The sequence below is a fragment of the Notamacropus eugenii genome, chromosome 2, assembly GCF_028372415.1.
Source record: "Notamacropus eugenii isolate mMacEug1 chromosome 2, mMacEug1.pri_v2, whole genome shotgun sequence".
Classification (NCBI taxonomy): Eukaryota; Metazoa; Chordata; class Mammalia; order Diprotodontia; family Macropodidae; genus Notamacropus; species Notamacropus eugenii.
The window spans coordinates 99,774,974-99,791,206 of record NC_092873.1 but is presented as its reverse complement, the minus strand read 5'-3'; the positions used below and the strand labels follow the sequence as shown (position 1 = coordinate 99,791,206).

Here is a 16,233-nt window from a genome sequence, read left to right as displayed (position 1 = left end):
AGAGGTGATGATGATACAGGAACTGTGAGCCATTGCAGGCCATTGGTAGCATGTGCCACAGCTGGAAGGTATACTTCCCTGTACAGTAGAAGGTGAACCAGAAAAGAAAAAAATATCAGAAAAAATCCTCATCCAGGCTAACTTCCCATATGCTACCCAGTAGGTCAGTCAGATGGTATCATAATCTTTGTTGAGGTTTTGCAATGACCTTGACAGTAGTATAGACTGAGTAGCTCAATTCAATGAGTTTGCAGAGCAGGGATATAGCCAAATATGAAATGGAGACCCAAGAATGCAACGGAACCTGTGGCCAGGTCACACTTTTGGATGCTGGTCATTTTCTCTAGACACTCCAGGATGTTGGTGACAATTTTTTCTGCTTCAGAAATTTCTGGCAACTTTGCTTCAAGCTGTCAATGGTCCTGGAAAAGGGCAAGGTGTTAGAGGATAACTGGACCTGGGTTTGAAGTGAACCTGCAGGGTTTCTCTTCTACCCTCTTGCAATAGGGTTATTGTCATCTCCTTCTCCAGGTTCCTATGACCTCCAATTCTCTCAGCAACACGTGGTCCCTGCCCTTCCCTCATATTTATATATGCATACATATATGTATATAGCAGGTATTAGAAAAAAAAAAACAAAACAGTCCCTGTGGATCTGGTTCCCTTATAGTAAGACATGTGCTCTGACTCTTCCTAAAGGACGTAAGAGATTTCTGATGGTTCCCTTGGTCCCAGTGAGAGGAACAAGGCTATGCTATAGTCATGATTTCTAACTGAGCCAGAAAGAGCTGCTGACTTAGTAGCCTTTAAAAGTGAGGTAAAAGACATGGCTCCTTTCTTTTGAGTCCATCCCTTGGGACTTCCAGTAAGGGAAATGAGGAGGAGAATCACTTTTACGTTGCCCTTCCCTAAGATTGATATTCAGGACTATATGTACAGTACAGTGGGCACATGATTCTGCACACATCTGAGCCTGAGACCAGATCTCAAATCCCTAGCTACCTCTTCCTCCTTATGTTTCATTCTCTGAGTGCCCAGGTAACCAACTGTACATCAGTTCTGAAATGGGTATTTCAAGATGTCCAGAGTCACTGAATTGGGTTGCCCATTGGGAGGTGTCACCTGTAGCTACACTCTTTTCTGAAGACAAGATGATCATTGCCAGTTGGGTGACCCATACATGCCTGGATGGCCAGAAGAGATAAATCTTGAATGAGTTTCTACTCAAACAATGAAGTCTGAAACAAAAGTGATATATTTGAAATAGTCCCACAAATCTGCTGGGAGTCTTTACCTCCCAGGAGAATATAATAGGAGTGACATGCTACTTTTTATATTTTAAATATTTGTCAAAGTGTGCTAATAAGCCTTGTTTTTTGAGCATTTTTTTGTTGTAGATGAAATACATAGCTATTCTATGCATGATACCTACTATTTTTGTACATCAAGTAGCTTTCTATAAGGGAACTCTATATTCTTAAAAATTTGAACTTAAAAACCTAATAAAATAATAAAATGAGCGTTTCTAAATAAAAATAGAACAGAAAAAAATAATTGTACATGCAACAATGACTGTCTGTTACATACAATTTGCTTTTTCTTTAAGTATATCAAAAGTTCAAAATGCAACTTTCAAAGTCCTGTTTATCTGTTTTTCCTCTAAACTTCCTTCTATTTCCTGTGAAATTTTTTTAAAAAAAGTTTCAATGACTTTCTTTTCCTTTTCTATTTTCCTCCTTTTTTTGCAATCTTTTGCCAACCGCTGTGTCCCTCCTATCCTCCTAACTAAAAAAAAAAAAGAAAGAAAAGCAAACCCTTTGTAACAAACTGTTATAGTCAAGAAAAATAAATTCCCATATAGCCCGTATCCAAAGCTGCATTCTTATTCTGCCCCTTGACTCTATCACCTTTTTGTCAGGAGGTGAATATCTTGCTTTATCACTGATTCTTTTGTATCATGGTTGATAATTTTATTGGTCATCCTTTTAAGGCTTTCAAAATTATTTTTCTTTTATTTTACAATGCTGCTGGCATTTCTTCCTCTGGATTCCATTCACTGTATTCTACATTAGTTCATATAAAGTCTTTCCAGTTTCTCTGAAACTGTCCCTTTTGTATTTTTGACGATATAATAATATTCTATTATATTCATATACTGTAACTTGTAGCCACTCCTCAACCGATGGATACTTCCTTAGTTTATAGTTACCTGCTATAACAAAAAGAATAAATGTAAACTTTCTTGTACATATAGGTCCCTTACTTCTCTCCTCAATCTCTTTGGTGTTTATACCTAGTATTGGTGTCACTGGGTCAGAGAGTGTACACAAACTAATGATTTTGTGGAATTAGTTTCAAATTGCTTTCCTGAATGGTTAGACTAATGCACTAATCCTACCAAGAGCACTATCATGTCTGCCCCCAGCCCTCTGAGCAATTGACACTTTGTATTTTTGCCAATTTTTTTCACGCAATCTGATAGGTGTGAAATATAACCTCAGAGCTTTTATAATTTTCATTTCTCTAATGATTAATGGTGTAGAACTTCTTAGTTTTCTTTATCCATTGGGGAATGACTCTTCTTCTTACATGTTTAACTCAATTCCTTATACCTTTTGAATATTAGGCTGTTATAGAATAATTATAAGAGAAGAATATTAGGCTTTTATCTTTAGCTGGAAAGAGCCCCCTACCCCCACCCCTCCAGTTAACTGCTTTCCTGGAAGGAACCCTATTCATTCTTTTCGAGGAGATGTTAAAGATAATCCAAACCTAAGCTTTATTTAGGAGAGTTTCCTTTAGAAATCTGTTCCTTCGTAGGGTCATAATGAAACAGAGACTGCAAGGAAAAGCCTCAATCTCCTCTGTTTGGGGCCAGGATCTCCTAGGACTGAACCTAAGTCTGATCAAGCTAAGAACTCTTCCCTTTTGTGGGAGAGGTATGCTCCTATGGACCAGACATTACACACACACACACACACACACACACACACACACACACACACACAATTATTAGGTTTCAAATGAAAGGACATGGAACCCAAAGACCAGAGCAGAGATAACAATAATGAAGCCTATATACAAATCTCCCTTCTTTCTTTCCTTTCTTCCCTCCCTTCCTCCATCCCTCCATCCTTCTTCCCTTCTTTTTTTATTTCCTTCCTTCATTCACTCAATAAACCTTTGTTAAGTGCTGCACTTGAGAAGATAGATAAAGTAGACAATCCCTACTCTCAAAAAGTCTAGAGAGAGGTACAAGAAATTCATATACACTATTATATATAATAAATTAGGATATGAGTAGTGAATAAAAGTACATAGTGCTATGAGGTCATTGGAGAAAAATTATCTCTATAGGCTAGTGGATTAGGAAAGACTTCAGAGAAGAGGGAACAGCTAAGTGGTGAAGTAGATAGCTCATAGGAAGACTCATCCTCCTGAGTTCAAATGTGCCCTCAGATACTTTAGTAGCTGAGTCACTTAATCCTGTTTGCTCAGTTTACTCTTCTGTAAAATGAATTCGAGAAGGAAGTGGCAAACCACTCCAGTGTTTTCTCCAAGAAAACCCCAAATGGGGTCACAAAAGTTGGAAATAATTGAATAATAACCAAATATTTGAATCAGGCCTTGAAGAATGAATAAATTGTCAATATCTAGAGATTGGAAGGGGAGGGTACAGAGAATGATGAAAGTAAAAAAATGGAGTTAGGATAATTGTATTTAGTTTGGATGGAGCAAATAGAATACATTAGGGAGAGTAGTGAGAGATAAGGCTAAAAAAGTAGGTAAACCAGATTGTGGAGGACTTTGATAATAAAAACAAGAAGTTTGGACTTTATCTTTTTGGTAGCAGGGATCTACTGAATATCTTTGAATGGAGGAGTAATAAGGTCAGAATGGTGCATTATGAAAACTATTTTTTTCAATTTCATGACTGAAGAACTGAAAGGGAGTGACTAGAGTTAGACAAGTTGTTATAGAAGTCAAGTGCAATAGTGGTGAAGTTGGGGATGGCATGGGAGTAGTGCAGAATGCTATGGTGGGGCTGGTAAGAAAGGATTAGGAGGAAAAGATGGGTGTCAGAAAGATATTATAAATCATAAATATTCAAATTTATAAATTTTATATTTTTATAAATTTTATTTTTATAAATTTATAATTTTATGAATGTATATATTTTATAAATTTATAATTTTATGAATGTATAAATTTTATAAATAAAGAGGATTTGAAAAGAATGATTATTTGAGGAGGACTGAAGGAGAGGGAGGAGTAACAGATTATTCTAAGAATTTCCTAGAAAAGAGGGACTTTGAAGGAGAAAATAATTTCCTCTGTTGGGGAGTGGGGAATCAGGCTTCCAGATTTTCTTTATTCTTTCTTAGTTACTCCCAGAAGCACAATGAAAACTTTGACACTAGTTTTCATTTTGCTCTCTGCTTAGACAGTTCCAGAAAAATCTTTTCCACTACAGTGTCCAAGCTTCAAGGACCTCCAGGGCCTAGAATAAAGGAAAGAAGAACCTGCTTCCTTGGACACTGGGTTTGAGGGATGCTTTCCCTCTTCCACTTCGTACTCTCCTGAAAATGCCCACACCAAGATTGCAAGTGGAAGAGAACAGACAAATTTCTGGGAGAAAGGAAGACGATTTGTCTTAGCCCAGGAAACTGCCTACTTCCTCACCTCCTCATCTTCCTTTCATTCCTATACTTGTCCATTGTTCTACAACTTCCCATCCCTTGGCAGTCTCCCTCTGTCCTCTGCCCTCTCTTATCATACCATCTTTCTCCTTCCCTTTCCTTTTCTGTTTCCTACACTCTTTCCCCCATTACTTTTCACTTCCTTATTCCTCTTTTCCCTTTGCTTCACAACTTTCGCAGTCTGTTTTGTCCCTTTTCTCTCTCCCTCTCATCCCACATCCGTCTCTACTTTCTAGGTCACCCAAACCCACACACAAAAACTCAGTCAACCTGGCACAATGCAGTGTCCCCTAACTCCCCTTCCACTGCAGCCTTTTCCCCCCAACACACACACACACACACATACACACACACACACACACCAGGCCTGGAGTTGACTCTGGACTTTATCCATCTAAGAAAAATAAAAAAAATTCTGGCAGAGTGGCCCATGAATGGATCTGTTTCTTCCACAGCCTCATGTGTAGGAACCAGACATGTTCAAGTTGATACATATGTATGGATACTTTCATTCTGCATGCATGTTACAGTTGCAAGCTCACAAATTTGATGATGAGGACACATTACATATTTTTACCTATATGTAAGAATACCTACTGCATGCCCACATAGATGTATGGTGTGATCATCCCATTGCATACATGTGGCCTGAGCATTGGATGTACCTAGTAGAAGGTTGTACGGGGGTATGCATGTATGCTAGTCTTCATGTATGCCAGGGTGTACATGGGGTGTATATGTGACCCATTACACAATTTCCACATTAGTAGTCCCGGCCGAAGGGCTTGCTACCCATTACCAGTGTCCCTCTTCCCTTATCCCGGACCAGCACGCCCACGCGGGGGGTGCGGGGGTGGAGACTGACTAGTTTCCCTCCCGCAGGTGCAGAGATGCCGGGCTGCATGGCAGCCCCCCGCACGTGAGGCAGCAGCAGCCACGACTACGCAGCAGCTTCGACTGCTGTTCTTACGCAATGGCTTGCCCTGTCCTGTCCGCCCCGCGATTCCCAGAGCCCCAGCTTCCCTCCACCGCGCTTGGTGCCAAGGGTCCCGCTCCCCGCCCGCGCGCCAGCCTGGGGGGCCCCATCCCCCTCCAGCTCGGCTTCCACCTCCACCTGGGCTTTAATCCCTTTCATTTTTTTACCATCGTTAGGGGGTAGGGTAGGGGGGAGAAGGAGGAGGAGGAGGAGGAGGGAGAGGAAGAGGAGCTGGAAGAGGGGGAGGAGGACTGCCGCTCCTCCTCGGGGCAGGCTAGAAGGCAGGCACTGAGCCTCCTGCAGCACAAAGCGGCCACCGCTGGAGGGAGGCTGCAGTGTCAGAGAGACGGCTGGGAGAAGGGTCTGTCTGCCTGCTGGTCTGCCTGCCCACCCGCCTGCCCGCCTGCCTGCTCGAATCTCTTTCGCATTGGGCTTGAGGGCGGGTGGATGCTGAGGGGTGGGGGCTGGGGTGGGGGGGTAGGGGTGGGGTAAAGAGGGGCTCCTTTCTCATTCCCACGCTAGCGCAGCGCTGCCTCTTGAGCCAGGGACACTCCTGGTCATCTTGGAAGAGCGCTCATCTAGGAGACCACGGTAGTTCGCTAGGTTCCACACCTCCCGAATCTCCACGGCGTGTATCTGCGTGCGTGTGCGTGTGTGTTTGTGTGTGTGTCCGTGTGTGTGTGTGTGTGTGAGAGAGAGAGAGAGAGAGAGAGAGAGAGAGAGAGAGAGAAGGGAGAGGGAGAGGGAGAGGGCGCGCGCTCACGCGCGCGGTTGTGAGTGTGTGGCTGCTTGCTTGTGTCTGTGTATATGCGTGTCTGTGAGGGTGTGCGGTTCTCTCTCTCTCTCTCTCTCTCTCTCACACACACACACACACACACACACACACGCACGCACACACGCACACACGCACGCACACACACACACACACAACCAGCTTGCCGATCTGAACTTGGAGACTTGCAAATTCCGAAATGATCGTGGTCTCTGGGAAGACTTGGGACTCGGCACGCTGGCCAATCCAACCGGCGTCTTTCTAAGCCTCCCAGGGAGGGATTTTGGTGGAGTCTGAAAGAGAAAAGAACAAGTTCTTTTTTTAAAAACCATTTTGATTTTTTTAAAATGCCATGGATATAACTGAATAAGCCGTCTCAGGGATTTGGACTTGACGAGGCAGAGTCCATCTGCCTGCAAATTCTCCTCTGCGTTTAGTGGGGGAGCTGGAGGATTTTTCCCTGAGTCGGTCTTTGGCGAGGAAGGATGCACAGCAGGGCTGAGAGCCTGGCGAAGACTGTTCCCCCCACCCAAGGATAAATGGTGCCTCTCGGAGGTGAGTGTTAGGATGATTTATTTTTCTCCGTTGTTTTTTCCACTCCTGGACTGTTGTCGATGCTGTCCCGGGGAGCCGTCGCTGGGGGGTGGGGAGTGGAGAGAACTGGTGGACTAAAGCCGTAAGAGGAAAACGACAACTTTATATCCCCTTTTCTCTGGCTGCGGGGCTTAGGGTGGGGAACGAGACCCCCCTCACTCCTAGCGGACATGTTGATCCCCTCCCCCCGACTGTGTCCCTGGGGCTTGCTCCACTCCTCAATAGGGAGGGATTTTATAGGGGGTAAAGAGGTACGGAACTGGTAAGAATAGGAGTGAAGGGATCGTCACTGGTTTTTCTGCGCTGTCAGATTGGGAGCAAGAGATAGGAGAGCTGGAGAGAAGGTAGAATCTGGGAATCGGGTGGGAGTCAGAGAAGAACTTTGCTGGCCAGAACCACTCTGTTGCATCTCCAAATCTTTCAGGGCATGATCCTGTCTGGCCAGGGTTGTTAATATTAGGGCAAAAGGGGATGAGAGAGGAGAAGACAGCAAAAGAGGGAAGCAGGTGAAGGGGCTTGAGCTTTCCTTTACATTTAGGGCCTGAGTGGGGTAGGATATGGGACTGGGTGTGGGAGGGGTGTGTTTGGAGGTGGGAGGGAAGAGGTAATGCTTTTGTTTAGGGAGGCAGATGGGGGGGGGGGGTTTGGCTATTCTATGTGGGAGAGTAAGCAGGGCACCTGGGGACAGGGGCACCCAAGTAGCATGATGAAGCAGTTGTGAACATTGCCATCAGTGGTACCCCTAGTCCCTTCCCCTCACCCTCCTACCAGTCCAGCCCTGCCCTCTTTCTCTATCTGGTAGGGACCAGTTCTAAAGCCAGCAATTCCAACCCTGCGCAGAGCAGCGCTGTCAGAGGAGGCCCATCTCTCCACTTTCCCTGCCCAGGGGTGCAAAGGAGGCAGTCATGAGACTAAAACAGAGGGAGAGAAAGACAGAAAGAGTGAGATAGTGGGACAAATGCTGAGAAAGGCAGAGACAGGCAAAGGGACAGAGATGGAGAAAACAGTGAGACAGAAACTGAGAGAAAGAATCAGAAAGGGAGCCCCCGAGCTTGACATCATATTATCTTTGAAAACTAGATATATAGACATTCAATAGTCCAAAATAGTACATGTCATATGTACATTCCATAGTCATGCCCCCTGTATGCTGGTGGTTGTAGAGTGGGGCTGCAGACACATCCCTATTTCTTCACAACAGCTCCAGGGGTGTGTGTGTGTTGGGGTAGAGGACTGAGGGGAGGAGAAAAAAGTGGTACAGAGTAGGAAAGTGAATCACAGGGCCCTTGTTGCCTGAGGTGGGGGTGGGGGTTCCAGCAAAAGGCTTGGAAGGGTAAAGCCCTGAGAAAATTGCTCCTTTCCATTGGAAGAACTTCAATCTGGCTGGGAGTTCCCAGGAAGGGTTTGTTTGTTCATTTCTGGCTGTCTCAGTGGCCTTAGAGTCAGTGTGTGCTTTGGAAGAGCTGATTTGATAGTAAAGATGGGGGCATTGAGCTTGGGGGGGAATGGCCTTTAATGATTGTGATTGTGCCTTCGGGTGGCCATTCATTTCTTTTGGAGGTGCAGTCCTCTTTAATAGTGTACATGGTAGAGCTTAAATATTTTAAGCAGGATATGGGACTTGACAAGGGCTGGGTTGGGCTAGGCTGGGCTGAAGCAGATCTGTATCCCGATGCAATTAAAAAGCAGAAACCATTCACAAAACCCTGGTAGCCAAAGGAGTAAGTTTCCCAAGGCTTTACCAATGTACAGGTCCCTGTATATCTCCCTGGACCTAGGCTGGGAGTTGTGATTTACATCTCACCTGGTCCTGCTTTCTGACCAGCCCTTGTCCCTAAGCAGCCCCTGTGAGACTCCATCCCATACCTCTACCCAGCCCCCTCCTGGTTTTCCTGTCTTGAGGGCTTCTTGTCTAAATTCTGATGAGGAACACGATCACTTATCTTCCCCTCCTGCCCCAGGGAATACAAACAGCAGACTTGGCATTTCTGCACCAGTTATAGGCACTGTTTCTCCAGATCAGACTGACAGGTCTGTCTGCTGCCAGGCTTCTGTAGCAGCCTGGGGCTCCTCTGTGGCCCAGGTCTCCCTCCTTCCCCCAAGTGCCTAATCTGTTCCCTGAAACTGAACATCCCTTCACCCCACTATGGTCCATGGAACCTTGGCCCAAAGATAACAGTGTGGGAAGGAAAGAAGAGCAAGGGAAGGCAGAGATATCTTGTCAGGCATGAAGGAGGGAGCTGGGGGCTTCCTAGGGACAAAACTGAGAAACAGGAGATGAAGGTTAAGGGGGAGAGAATCAAATATCCCCTCTAGATGTTTAAAGCTCTTTCTCCTCATGTCTCATATTTACTTATCTGTTTGCATGTTGTATCTCCAGGTAGAAATGGAAGCCCTTTGAGGGCAGGACCACTTTTCATGTTGTACTTGTATGCCCAGTACGTAGCACTGTATCTTGCACGTAGAGTGTTTAATAAATGTTTGCCGAATCAAATTGAATTGAATAATCATTCATCACTTCCCAAAGCCCTAGGTTTAGCTAACCATGAGCTAGAGGCTAGTTCTTCTATAGAACAGAACTGGTAGTGGGGAAAACCAGGTGTCTAGCAAGCACATAGATTTCTTAAGCTCCACCCTTCAGCCAGTTATCATTGGATCACAAGGAGCTACCCACTCCCATCTGTTTTCCTTTTCAGGAGTCCCCAAGGTCTCTCTTGCCCAGAACCCCTCAGCTGAAAGACAGCTGGGAATTTGAGTCAATTAGGCTTACCTTGGAGGAGTTTCTGCTTCCTGAACTGGGTGGATGGCCTGACACTATCCCTGTTGTGTGGAACCCATCCTTGGGGCCTGTCTAATCTGATTGGAGAATCCCAGTCCTTCACCTCAGAAGGCTTCTCCTCTGACTTGGGAAACTAAGAAAATAACTACATGTAACCAAATGGTGAAGAAAAACACAGTGTTTTGTGATTTTATTTGAAGGACAGGAGGGCAAGACAGGAGTTTCACATTCACAATTCCAAATTTAGGCCTGAGATAGAACACTTACTAGAAACTACTGGAGTCATAACAACCTGTTCCCCACTTGCTGCCATGAGAATTGGTGGAACAAGATATCCTGGGAAAGGAGGACCACCCTCTCCATAGGATCCTTGGGAGGAAAGGGTGAATATAACACTAGCCAACTGATACCATCAGAAGCCAATAAGCTGTGAAGAAGGGGTTTCTCCCTATGGAGTGCTCAGTTGTATATCCACACCCTTGTGAAAAGCTCTGTTGAGCCCCTGCTGGTTTTGACTCTGACCTGGAATAGTGGTCAATCATTTTCAGTTGTGTTCTACTATTTGTGATCCCATTTGGAGTTTTCTTGACTGAGATGCTGGAGTGATTTGCCATTTCCTTATCTGGCTCATTTTACAGATGAAGAAACTGAGGCAAACAGGGTTAAGTTATTTGCCCAGGCTTACACAGCTAGTTAGTACCTGAGGTCAGATTTGAACTCAGGGCCTCCAGACTCCAGGCCCCACACTCAATCCACTGCACCAAGATAACAATAATTTAGGGAACGGAGGGAAGATAATGTGAGAAAGACATGAGAAGGAACTGGAAGCTTGAGAGTGAAGTGAACATGATTGTAAGGTGGTTACCTCCACTAGGCAAAACTCAGCCTTCATCTACTGCTGTGAGCTACAGATGATCTCATTGCCACTTATCAGAGGAAAGGTAGTCCTGGAAATAATAAAAACAATAACACATTGCTAATAATATCAGTGATAACAATAATCAGCTTACATTTGGTGCTGCTTTGATATTTTAAAACTGTTTTCGTATCTGTTTTCTCATTTGATTTTCACAATTCTGTGCTATAGGTAGAATAGGGATTAGTCCTGGTTTTTTTTCTTTTTCTTTTTTGCTTTTCTCTTTTAGTGAGGAAATTGAGACTCAAGAGAAGGTGACTTTCCCAAGGTTTCATAGCTAATAAGTAGAAGAATTGGGGCTTGCACAGAAGTCTTCTGCCTGTTAGTTCAATGCTCCATTATACCCACTGGACCCTGAAATAGGTGGATGGGGGCCATGTGCCTTTCCTTCTTTAAAGAGAGGACTCTGAGACATCAGTGATCATTTCTTTCTAGGCCCCACTTTAGTTTTCCAGACTTCTCTCATATTTTAAGAAGCTCCAACTTCTTTCCTGACCCAAGGGGGCAAGGGATTTGTTCCCCAGAAGGTAACGGGAGGAGAAGAGAGAGAGTAGCCTGTCTGGATTTTCCCAGGGGGACAAAGAGAGCTGCAGTACCCCACTCTGCATGCTTTGCTCTTTAGCTTGGCCTGTGATGGCAGGAAAGATGGGGAGGGGCTTGAATAGCTCTGATGGTGCTAAATGGGACGTCTCATTCTGTTTGGGCTCAATTTGGGTCCAATAATATCTTTATTAGGTTGGAGGAGGGAATCTAGTAGAGATCTGGGTGAGGGGGAGGAAAAGAAACATGACCTTTTAGTTTCTTAGAAGAATGATCTTCCGTCGGGGGTCTGCCAGAAGGATTTGAAGCAAACAGATGTAAACAGGTCATTAAGACCTCCCTAGGAGCGTCCCTGAAAACTTTGAAAATGGTTCTTCTGAGACTTAGTTCTGCCTCTTTGGTAGGGGCCTCACTCCCTTGCCTTTCTGATGTCCCTTTTTGAATCCTTATCTACTGGGGACATTTGTTGGGAAGCAGTGACTCTACCTTTTACAGGCTTCATTGGTTTCTTATTAGTACGTGGGATTAGAAAGCATCCCCTTTCTCCATCTCTGGCCCCACGCTTTGCCCACTCTCTTTCTCAGTACCAACTCATGGGGATCCTGGTGCAGGGGAGATGGGGTGAGGGGAGAAGCAGTTTAGTAATGATGGCAAGAGAAATATCATTTTTGTAATTAATTTCATTCTTCTGTAGAAGTTCATAGCTGTTTACCAGTGTTTACCAATTACCAATGTAATGTAAAAAAAAGAGTTGGAGTTGGAAGCCAAGGACCTGTGTTCAAATTCAACTTCTGATTTTACAAATTGGACAAATCATTTATCCTCTTAGTGTCTCTGAGATTCCTGATCTGTAAAACAAAGATATTGAGTTAGTTGATCTCTATATATGAATCTGTGGTCCTACTTTGACTTGTAATTTGCCTACTTGTCTGTGGTTGTACCCTTATGTAGGGGCTGATGCCAACACAGTTATAGGATTGAACTCAATTGTTTAGTGAAAATGAAAATGGACAGGGGTATGTTTACACCATGAGCAGCTCCAGACCTTGAAGGATGGTTAGCATTTTAAGGGAAAGAGAAGATAAAAATAGAGGCAGGGATAAAGGAGAAAAATCCTGGGTGCACTATATCATGACCAGTCAGGATAATGGGAAACTGTTAGCTGTTCTTGGACCAGTTGGGGGTAACTTGATGGAGAAAGTGTACATTTAGTAGCAGCTATGACTCAAAGGGCTTGGTTGCCTGTTCACTTGTTCTCAAGTGTTAGATATCATTAGGGTGGAGAGAGAAGGCAAAAAGAAGCAGGAGGAGGATAAGCTAGAGAATTTCTGTTGTCTCACCTGTGCAAGAGGAATAGTGTTTTCTGTCAGGTTAGGGGAAGCAGGTATACTATGGTTTCCCTTCATGTCGTAGTAGTAGCTGTTGGAGTCAATCAACCAATCAATCAATCCACAAGCATTATAAACAACTACTACTGGCTATGTGCATGGTGCCAGGGATATGAATACAAAAATTATATCATCCTCACCTTTAAGGAACTCAAATCTCACCAGAATAACAAATATATACATCTATAAAGGTTGACCAGGGGATCTGCAATCAATTCTTTGTTATATAAATAAATACAAATTATAAACAAAGTATATTCAAGACAATTTGTTGGAGGTGGGGAAATAGAAGGAATAAGGTACCAGCATCTGAGGGAATCAGGAAAAAAACAAAACAAAGCAAAAACACATCTTGTCGGCAGTTTCGAATGGAGGGAGCTAGGGATTTTACGAGGCAGAAGAGAGGACAGAGAGTATTCTAGGCACAGCCTGCCCTCACTCAAAACAAAGTCAAGTGCAAATCATGTCATCGTTTCTCTAATGTCATGGTCCTCTTGGAAAATGAAGGACAAACACAACAAATGAAGACAACCTGTTTGAAGGTATGGAGATAAGCTATGGGCCTGGAGACAGAAGGATGTGAAATAAGAAAAATGTCAAAGAAGCCAATTTGATTGGAAACCAAAGCAGAGTATATGAAAGGGAATGATGTGTAATAAGCCTAGAAAGATAGGGTAGAGCCAGACTGTGAAGACCTTTAAATCCTAAACTGAGAAATCTGTATTTGATCCTAGAGGAAATAGGGAGCCAGTGAAGCTTTTTGAGCACGAGAGCAGTATGATCAGATGTGCTTTAAGAATAACAAGTCAGGAAAGGCATGGATTCAAATCCTGCCTCTTATACTTATTAGCTGGGTGACCCAGGGTAAACCCAGGAGTATGAAGCATCAAATTTCCAGCTACCAATCACAAGCAAGTAGGAGGGGCTTAATCAATGATTATTAATGAGATTGGTTGGTTGGTTGATTGACTGATTCCAAGCCTAAAAAAGAGAAAGGTTGCTTTCTGACTATCAGTTTCCCTGTATGTATAACACTTGTATTTATCTCAGGGATTGTTGAGAATATTACATGAATTAGCATATGAAAAACATTTGGTTAACCTTAAAGCACTGATAAAATATTAGCTATTACTATGGGATAAACTTGGTGGGCTTCTTAAGACCTTTCATCAGTGACCAGCATGAATTAAGTACTTAATATATGCTTGTTGAATGCCTGCTTGACCAGTGCACTCTGCTGACCTCACCTTATAACCCTTTGGCTCACCTTAGGCAATGCTACTCAAAGTCATAGGATGGTAGATTTAGAGTTGAAAGGGACTTCAGAGGCCAGCAAATCCAAGGCCCTATTTTGCAAATGATAAAATTAAGACCCAGGTAGGTTGAGTAATTTGCTCAAGGTTACACATCTAGGATGTACCTATAGAGGGATATGAATGTAGGTCACCCTGACTCCTAGTCCAATCTGCCTGTACTCCCCTAGGTACTTCATTCTAGGGATTTTCATTTCCCTAGGATACCTTTCTTCTCCCTTCTCTCCTTTCCCATAAAGTTCTTATTCTAATTCAAATATCTCCTGAAAGACAGCCTCTTATAATAAACCTTCTTGTACTGATAAAGGAAGAATTAATGATTTTCCTGACCATACCTTTCCTTTATTGGAAATTCCCATGGCTGCTTCCATCTGTGCTCACTGGTCCAGTATGATCTTTGTGTGATGGAATTCTTCCCCAATTTGTCCTCACAATTGTTTCCCTCTGGAGACCAAAAGTATCTTATGGAAAGTCAGCTTTTGACTTTCTAGCTTTATGCTGGACCCTGACTAATTTATTGATTGGCTTAAGGACAATAGGCTAACAAGAGTGAGTGACATTCCCTGGGTGAAGATAAAGTAAATGAGGTCTAGAACTGGGGAATTAAAAAGGGGATCAGATAGAGATATGATAGGGGGAGACATTGAGCATGGGCAGTCAGGAAGGAGGAGAGACTTTTTGAGCAGAGGCAAGTCAGCACGAAAAACACTTGAAGACAGACTTTGAAGGTATTCATACTTAGTGGACAGAAAGTTTCTGGATCTCTTTTCCTATACCAGATCTGAACCATCTTGTATTTCAAGCAACAGTATTTATTTACAGGGAAAGAATAAATTCAGCTGATATGGAAAATACAATTAATACCAATAAATCACTTTTCAGTACTGCTTTAAGGTTCACAAAGTCCCTTCTTCACAAAAACTGGTCAAAAGATAAGAGTTCTAATCTATTTTTTCAGTAATAAGGAAATTGAGGCCCAGAGTGACTGGAAATGACTTGCTGAGATTTAAGCCCAACTTTTTTGACTTACAATATAACGCTCTTTCCACCACACCACAATTTTGGCTTTGTATAAGGAAGATCTTCCTAAGAGTGCTGTCCAAAATTACAATGGACTGCTTTACAGGGGCAATGAGTTTCCCATTATTGGAAGTCTTTGGGTCAAGGATAGATGACAACTTGTCAGAGATATGGTAGAGGATGTTCCTGTTCAGGTAGGGATTGGAGTAGATAGAATTCAAATATCCATTTCCAATTTTGAGATACAAAGATGCTGTTAAAGGTACCTGATAGGTAGCAATAGGACCTCTGACTTGTTAAATCTATCTTGTTTTCCCCAGGCCTGTCTCGTCACCTTTGGTTGTTCACCATTAGGTCACCAGAACCTGGAGCTCATCCCATGGATCTTCACTCCTTTGTTTTCTGACCCAGAATTGCTATCCTTCTGCTGAAAACTCATCCTGTGCAAAGTCCTGGTTCTGCCCAGTTTCCAGATCCCTAGATTTTAATGTATTGGTTGATTTAAAATTCTGCATCACAGCCTCAGCCAATCAGAAAGCTACTCTGACACTAGCTTGATTGCCAGTATTTCATTTATATTCTGAATCTTTATCACACATGTTTTTAAAATAGATTTTTATTGCTATCTTTTGTTTTTATATTGTATAACTTTTCCTCTTTATTCCTCCCCAGCCTCCAGTCATCCCATATAATAAAGATTCTAAAAGAGGGAGAGAGAGAGAGAGAGAGACCGGGGGGGGGGGGGGAAGGGGAAAGAAGAAAAAATTTTTTTAGTAAAACTGATGAAGACATTGAGAAGAAAATTAATGTTATATGCAATACTACTCTATGTCCAGGGATATCTGCACTACCATTCTCACTTCTGCAAAGGGATGGGGTGAGGTATCTTCACATATCTCTTCTTTGGGGCCAAGCTTGAATATTATAATTTCATAATACGCATTTTCATGTGGCCATGCAAATTATCATTTATATGTGAAGCTGTACTACCAAAGGCATCCCACAATTTACAATGATATTCCATTCCTTGAGAATGTGAAAGCTAAATTTATATTCCTAATGGTTACATAAGTATGTGATGTACTGATGGCCCACTGTTGAGGACCTGGGGTATAGGAGATAAGAGTGTAACAAAACCTGTGTTAGGGTTCTGGTTCATGTCCATTCCCTTGCTCATTGCCTGGGAAAAGAGAAAAATGCTGTTTCTGTTCTGTTGTTTCAGTCATGTCCTACTC

General features: G+C 43.1%; 1 protein-coding gene across 2 annotated transcripts in view; it reads left to right on the top strand.

Moving 5' to 3' along the window:
* The first annotated feature begins 6,181 nt into the window (after nucleotides 1-6,181).
* LRFN2 (leucine rich repeat and fibronectin type III domain containing 2) overlaps nucleotides 6,182-16,233 on the top strand; it is a 356,672-nt gene continuing 346,620 nt past the window's right edge. For both annotated transcript variants that reach the window (XM_072642013.1, XM_072642012.1), the window contains exon 1: nucleotides 6,182-7,003. The gene's annotated coding sequence lies outside the window, so the exon portion shown is untranslated. The remainder of the gene's footprint in view (nucleotides 7,004-16,233) is intronic.